At 42.5% G+C, this 7,100-nt stretch overlaps 1 pseudogene; it reads left to right on the top strand.

Moving 5' to 3' along the window:
• The first annotated feature begins 3,689 nt into the window (after positions 1–3,689).
• On the top strand, positions 3,690–4,418 carry LOC101584566 (annotated as a pseudogene).
• Positions 4,419–7,100: the final 2,682 nt, after the last annotated feature.

Below are 7,100 nucleotides of genomic sequence, written 5' to 3'. Positions count from 1 at the left end.
TATGCAGCTCAGACGTGTAATGATCTTTCTGTCTCAGCCTCCCCAGCGCTGGGATTACAGGTGTGCACCCCCATACCTAGTTTTGGTGGCTGGCACAGCATGTGGTATGGGGGATGGAACCCAGGTCCTTGAGGTCACCAGGCAGGCACTTAGACTGCTGAGATAGTTATTTATTTATTTATTTATTTATTTATTTATTTATTTATTTATTTATTTATTGTGCCAGCTCAGCCCACCCTGGAAATGGCGCTGGCGCAGCATGTGGTGCCAGGGATGGAACTGTGGTCCCTGTGAACTTGCCTAAGCTTGCCTAAGCAGCGCTTTAGACCAATGAGCTATCTCACCAGCTCTGAGCTATGAAAATGGGATCTTGGTATATTTCCAGACTGGCCTTAATGAACCCTCTTGCCTTAGCCTCCAGAGTAGCTGGGATTATAGGCACAGGACCCTATTCCCAGTTTGTCTATTATTTTTATAGGGACATTCTCTAGAAAATGCTGGGATTTTGGGGAGTAATTTTCCAAGTAATTTCAGCCTGTAATAATTTAGTGTTTGAATATTGTCTGACTTGGAACATAATGGTATAATTCTAGAAATCAAATTTCCCTAATCAAAATGTTGCGCTAAAGGACTTTTCTTGAGAATTCACGATGAGGAAGGCATGTGTGTCAGAAGCAAATAACACACGAAACCTGCCACATCAAAGCCACTGAAAGGCTCACCTTATTATGGAGCATTATCATCTTCAGAAGGATGTGAACCTGTCCTGAGGCAGAATACCTTCTGCCCCTAGCAATGGTCTCAGGGCTCTTGCAAGGACTGTCAGGGTCATACTATTGAAACAGCACTTCACAGTGTGGCTTCCCTAGTCTTTTAATTTTGCATATCAAGACCTTCCAGGTTCTCTCCAGAAAAAAAAAAAATTGCACAGACACATAAGGCAGCAAGAGATGACCTGGTAGTATTGTTAGAACACTGTTCTGGGGTGACTTGTAATGTTTTCTTCCTTCTTATGACCACTCTAAACACTTTCCTATTCTCCTGCACACAGGAATAGCCATCCAAAGCTCGGAAGTATCCGGTTCTCTCAGATGACAGCCAAGATCTTAGAGGACCCAGATGTTTCCTTGTTGATTGCTTCCAGTACAATTCAGGCAGAGTCAACCAAGTCAGTAAATGTAGTAAGGGTTCCAGACTTCTTGTGGGGCAGGTCCCTTGGCTTTTCTTGAGTATTTTCTGTTTGTTGTTTTGTTTTGTTTTGTTTTTCATGGAATAATAAGAGCTCTAGGTGAGATCAGTGGCGACTCAAAATTTTGCCACGTGCTGGCTGTGTGACCATGCATAAATGACTTAAAAATCTCTATGCCTCAGCTTTATTTTCAGTAATGGGTTAATCTGTGTGAAGATTAAATTAATTTATGAGTTAAAAGGCACCTAGCATAATGCATAGCACAGATAAGCACTGAACAAAAGTGGATGTCTAAAATGCCATAGTAAGGCCACATGTAATTATTATTGTTATTGAAATTCATGATGAGTCAGCATTTTAAAAATAATCTTCTCAATAGGTGTGGTGGTGCATTTCTGTAATTCCAGCACTCAGGAGACTGAGGCAGGAGAATTGATGAGTCCTAGGCCAGCCTGAATTGCATAGTGAGACTCTGTCTCAAAAAGACAAAAATTAAATCTTCCTACAGGGATCAAGAGATGGGGGAGGATGAAGGAAGGGAAGAGAAAGAGAAAAAAGGAATTTGTACATGTACCAACTCCATACACGGAATATAATCATTATGTACTGCAAATATGTACTAATTAAATTTTTTTTAAAAAAGCTAAAAAAATTTCCCAAAAGCTTTAGGTAAAAACTCATTTTCATGTGAAGGGGAATAAACTTTTCCATACAAATTAATGTTCCTTTTTAAGTATTTATTTATTTTCTGATTAGATTATCTCAGGAGTTCATAACAGATTTTTGGTTAGGTTGTTTCCACTAAAAAGTTCTAGCCAGGTATGATGGCACATGCTTGCGGTTGGGTAGCTGAGGCAGGCAAAACAGCACAAATCCTTGACCATCTGGGCAATGTAGCAGGATTCTGTCTAAAAAAAAAAAACCAAACACTGAGTATGAAAATATAACTTAAAACTGCCACATATTTTTAAAACTTATGAAACATTCTGTCCTTTTGAAATTTTATGATACATTATTATCATTTCAGTCTTTTACTACTAAACTTCAATAGCCAATTGAAACCATTTCAAGACCATTTTTCACTACTGATTAAGATTGGGTTGACAGCTGCGCATGATGGTGCACACCTGCAAATCCCAGCACTTGGGAGGCTGAGGCAGGAGAATTGCTGCAAGTTCAAGTCCACCCTGGGCTACGTAGTGAATTCAAGGCCAGCCTGAACTACATAGCGAGATCCTAAGGCAAAAAGACAAGGATGCAGACAACAGGGATAATATTCACTGAAACTTCTGAATTGTCTGGGAAGTCTTGGTAACTTTGCTAGCTCCAGTAGCTTCTTATGGGCAGCTTTAAGTCTGTCTTAGTCATAAATAGCATGATAATCCAGAGGAGGTATCTTAGTTACTTTCCTGTGGCTGGGACGAAACACTCAAAACCCACAATTTGAGGGAGAAAACATTTATTTTAGTTCACAGGCTTCATTCTTGTGGTCCCCCCCCCCCCCGTTTTATTTTTATACTGGGAGTCAAACTCAGGACCTTGTGTTTGTCAGGCAGGCATTTGTGCCACTGAGCTGTACCCGCAGTCCTTGTTCCCCTTTTCTTTCTGTGCTACACTGATCAGTGGACTGACCGAGTACCGAGTACCATATACTAATGATCCAGTCACTCAGGCGGGGATGGGGGGGGTGGGGAGACAGAGGACAGATAGACAAATGGACTTGTAGATATAAACCGTAACAGGAGGATCATCAGGGAAGCTTGAATTTAAGTCTCTCTCTCTCTCTCTCTCCCTTTTTTTTTTTTTTTTTTTTTTTTTTGGCAGAACAGGGGATTGAACTCAGGCCCTTGCCACTTGCCAAGGAAGCGCTTACTCCACTGAGCCATCTCCCTAGCCCCCATCCCCTCCCTTTCCTCCCCCCTCTTCTTTTCCTCTCCCTCTCCCTTCCTCTCTCCTGTAGAATGAACTCAGGCCCTTCACAGTGAGCTACACTCCAAGACTTTTGGATTCTTTTTATTTTGAGACAGGGTCTTTTTAAGGTGCTAAGTCACTAAGTTGCTCAAAGTGGGCTGGAGCTTATGATCCATCTGCCTCAACCTTCCAGAGTATTGAGACCAGTACACTGTGCACTGTCTGCCAAGACATTTCCATCTTTATGGGTGACTTTGCATCATTGGACCAAAGCATGTTGGCACCTGGTTCCAGCATGTTGGCACCATTCCAACCAGAAATTGCCACAAATGCTACTGTGCCAGGATTGTGGCCAAATTTCTTAATGTTCATGGTGATTTCCTTGATATTTCCCAGTATCTCTTCCAGCCGAAGGTGGCTCAGTGGAATCCATTGTGGTCACACCAAAAATTAGTTGTTTCACTCCCAATGTATAAATCAGAAGTGCACACTCATGGGCCTGCTATCCTTGGAAAGATTAGCTTCACATTCACCAGTAACGATAGTAGCAATCAGGGGGGCACGATCAGTCTGAGATATGTGTGTAATTATGTATCTTTTAGAAATAAAATCTCTGGGCAGGCGCGAGACCGGCCACCCGCAGCTCCCTTCCTGCCGCTGTCTACTGCTCGTGTCCGCTCAGGGCGGCCCTGCTTCTCTTGTCCGGAGCCCAGACTCAACCACCACCAGGTCGAGCAAAAAAGTGAACACCATGAAGCACCCTCAGCAAGCTATATCCAACGTGTTCACCATGTTCGACCAGTCGCAGAGCCAGGAGTTCAAGGCCTTCAACATGATCGAGCAGAATACAGCAGGCTTCATCAACAAGGACCTGCACGACACGCTGGCCTCGCTGGGGAAGAACCCCAGGGACGCCGACCTGGACACCATGAGGAGCGAGACACCAGGCCCGCTCAACTTCACCCTGTTGCTCACCATGTTCCGGGAGAAGCTCAACAGCACGGACCCCAGGATGCCATCCGGACCTGGCCGCCTTTGCCTGCTTTGAGGAGGAGGCCACCGGCACCATCCAGGAGGACTACATGCGAGAGCTGCTCACCACCATGAATGACCCCTTCTTGGAGGAGGAGGTGGATGGGCTGTTCCGATAGCCCCCACTGACAAGAAGGGCAACTTCAGCCACGTGGAGCTCACGTACATCCTAAGCACCGGGCCAAGGACAAGGACGCCTGAGAGCCGCCCCCCCCGGAGCCCGCCCCTGCTGCTCCTGGTCTTGCTTGCCTTTCCATGTATTTATTCCAGACCTTCTGCTACATAGCTCTTGTATAATCAGGCTGAGGGAGGGGGCGTGAGGTTGAACATTGTACTGAAGAAGAGATTGTAAATAAAATCAACAAATGTGAAAGCCCAGGATAACATATCGGCATTTCTGGTTTTGCTGTGTTCGAGCAGCAAACTCCTTGTGAAAAGACATTAACTTTCCTAATTAACCCAACTTGATCCATTAGGTACCAAGTCCCATAAAACTGTTGGCCATTGTTATATTAATATTTTCTAAAGGCCCAGCCAGATAGCTCAGCGGACTAAAGTGCCTGCTTAGGCAGAGCGCAGAGGCCAGGGTTCGATCCCCCCAGACTGCTGTGCTGGCCTTGCCCCAGGGCACGCTGAGACTGCAATTGAGGTTGGGTGTGATGGCGCATGCCTGTCATCCCAGCTCTTGGGAGGCTGAAAACAGGAGAATCACTATGAGTCCGATCTGTGTAGTGAGACCCTGTAGAGCCTGTATTAAATACATTTTAAAAAATGAAATATATATATATATATATATATATATTTTTTTTTTTTTTCTGTAGACCAGGCATGGTGGCACACCCCTGTATACCCAGTGCTGGAGACGCTGAAAACAGGGGGATCACTATGAGTCCAAGTTATATAGGGAGACCTTGTATCACATACATTAAAAAAAAACAACAGCAACTTTCCATGTCTGTGCATGTGTGTGTTCCAGGGAGAATTGAACCCAAGGCCTCACACACGTTCCATAACTGAACAACATCTCCACAATTAAATACAGATCTTATTGAACTATGCCACCCATGCCCCTGTTTTATTAATCAGATCACTGTGAAAATTAATAATTTCTTGATGCTCTAGGATAATACATTACAAAATCCCACATCTGGCATGTGGGAGTAAACTAACCAGGACCTGTTAATACCAGAGAGTGGAGGAAAACTGATCCTGAACACATCCACTGGAATAATTTGAATGTACTTGACATACAAGCACATGTATCAGAACATTTCAGGTCATCAGGCTATGGTTCATGAAGCAGTTGCCAGCGGGTGGCACAAAGAAATGGCTGGACAAAGTCAGGCTGACAGACTCAAGCAGTTCAGAGAGAAATGTTACCTTGGAATTCAGCAAGGTGGAGGTGGTCGCTGGGATGTCTGCTTAAAACTTGTCAGGTGGGCCAGCAAGATAGCTCAGTGGTCTAACGCACCTGCTTAGGCAAGCTTAGGCAAAGTGCAGGGACCATGGTTCAATCCCCAGCACCCACCAGGGCTGAGCTGGCCACAAAAAACAAAAAAAGCTAAAAAAAACAAACAAACAAACAAACAAAAAAAAACAACTTGTAAGGGTCTGTAACCACCACCTGTGTGCAAGACAGAACTCAGCACCTGGAGGTCCACTGTGATATGCAGGCAACCAGAAGTGAAGTTTTGGAGCAGAGACCGACACAAAATTCTAGTTGTGAGAACAGTGACTTATGGAGAGAGAGCTGGAATTTAGAATCTCATCTAGGAAAGAACAGTGTCAAGATGACTTGACCTTGGTCATGGACTACGAGGCTAAGGTTGGCTAAAAATCTTTCTCGCATGGGAAGAGGTTAAACAGTTTGCCCAGGGGCATGCTGTGAAGGTGCACAACCAGAATTCTACCACAGGATGTCTAACTATATATTTCTGCTTCCTTGTTCTAGTTAGTTTAAAAATAAAATGAATTTCATACGATTCTGGCAAATATAGAAATGAACATATTTAGATTTGATACCAAGGAAAATTCCAAGTGTATAATTCTAGTGTGACGTAATTTGTAAGTTTGTTTGTTTTGATTTAGTTTTTTGAGACATAGTCTCACTCTATAGTTCAGACTGGCCTTGACCTCTCTACATAGCCCAGGCTGGCCTCAAACTTAAGCAGTTCTCTGTCCTTAGCCTCCCAAGTGCTGGGACTGCAGGTGTGTGCCACCATGCCTGACTGATTTGTAACTTTTGAAGGGACAAGGATGAATTACATATTTATAAAACATGTTGTCAGTATGAAACTGCTTGCTATATATGTATCTTTAGCTGTCATAAATCTACTATCTAATATTAAGCTTTTTAGAAGAAGCCAATATATTCTTATGAAAGTAATACAATTAAATTAAATTAAAAATTAAGCATGTATGAAGTTATTCTTGGTATTTATGAATGTTAAATCATTTTACCCATTTAAAAAAAATCTAGGCTCAGAGATAGGGCTGTCTATAACTTACTGCTAGCATACTTGCCTAGCGTGGGTATGATCCTGCATTCAACCTCCAACACTTCAATGAATAATAACAAGCATTTAACATCCAAATTTATGTATTTAAAACTTAATAGTAACCACAGACATTTAGTACAAAGTGAATAAATTTTAATATCAGTAAGAATTAGTGATCTGCCAGAGTTCTTATTTTAAATTCTTTTTGATGACTATATTTTAATTACCTGTATTATCTACAATAAAATACTTTCTATATGAATTTACATTTTTTCATTGTATTTTCTATTATTACCTTTCCGAGATTCGCTATATATATATATATGGGATTTTGAACAATGGTGGTGCTTTGCAAAGACAGGTAATAAAGATGAAGGAAAATGAAATAAGATATTGCTTAGGCAGGGGGCCAGGATGGAAACAAAGGAGTCAAGAAGTACAGATGAGGGCTGGGGATATCACTTAGTATT

The sequence above is a fragment of the Octodon degus genome, unplaced genomic scaffold (genome assembly GCF_000260255.1).
Source record: "Octodon degus isolate 3935 unplaced genomic scaffold, OctDeg1.0 scaffold00074, whole genome shotgun sequence".
Taxonomy (NCBI): Eukaryota; Metazoa; Chordata; class Mammalia; order Rodentia; family Octodontidae; genus Octodon; species Octodon degus.
The sequence above is the reverse complement of the archived record's forward strand: the minus strand, read 5'-3'. Positions and strand labels throughout refer to the sequence as shown.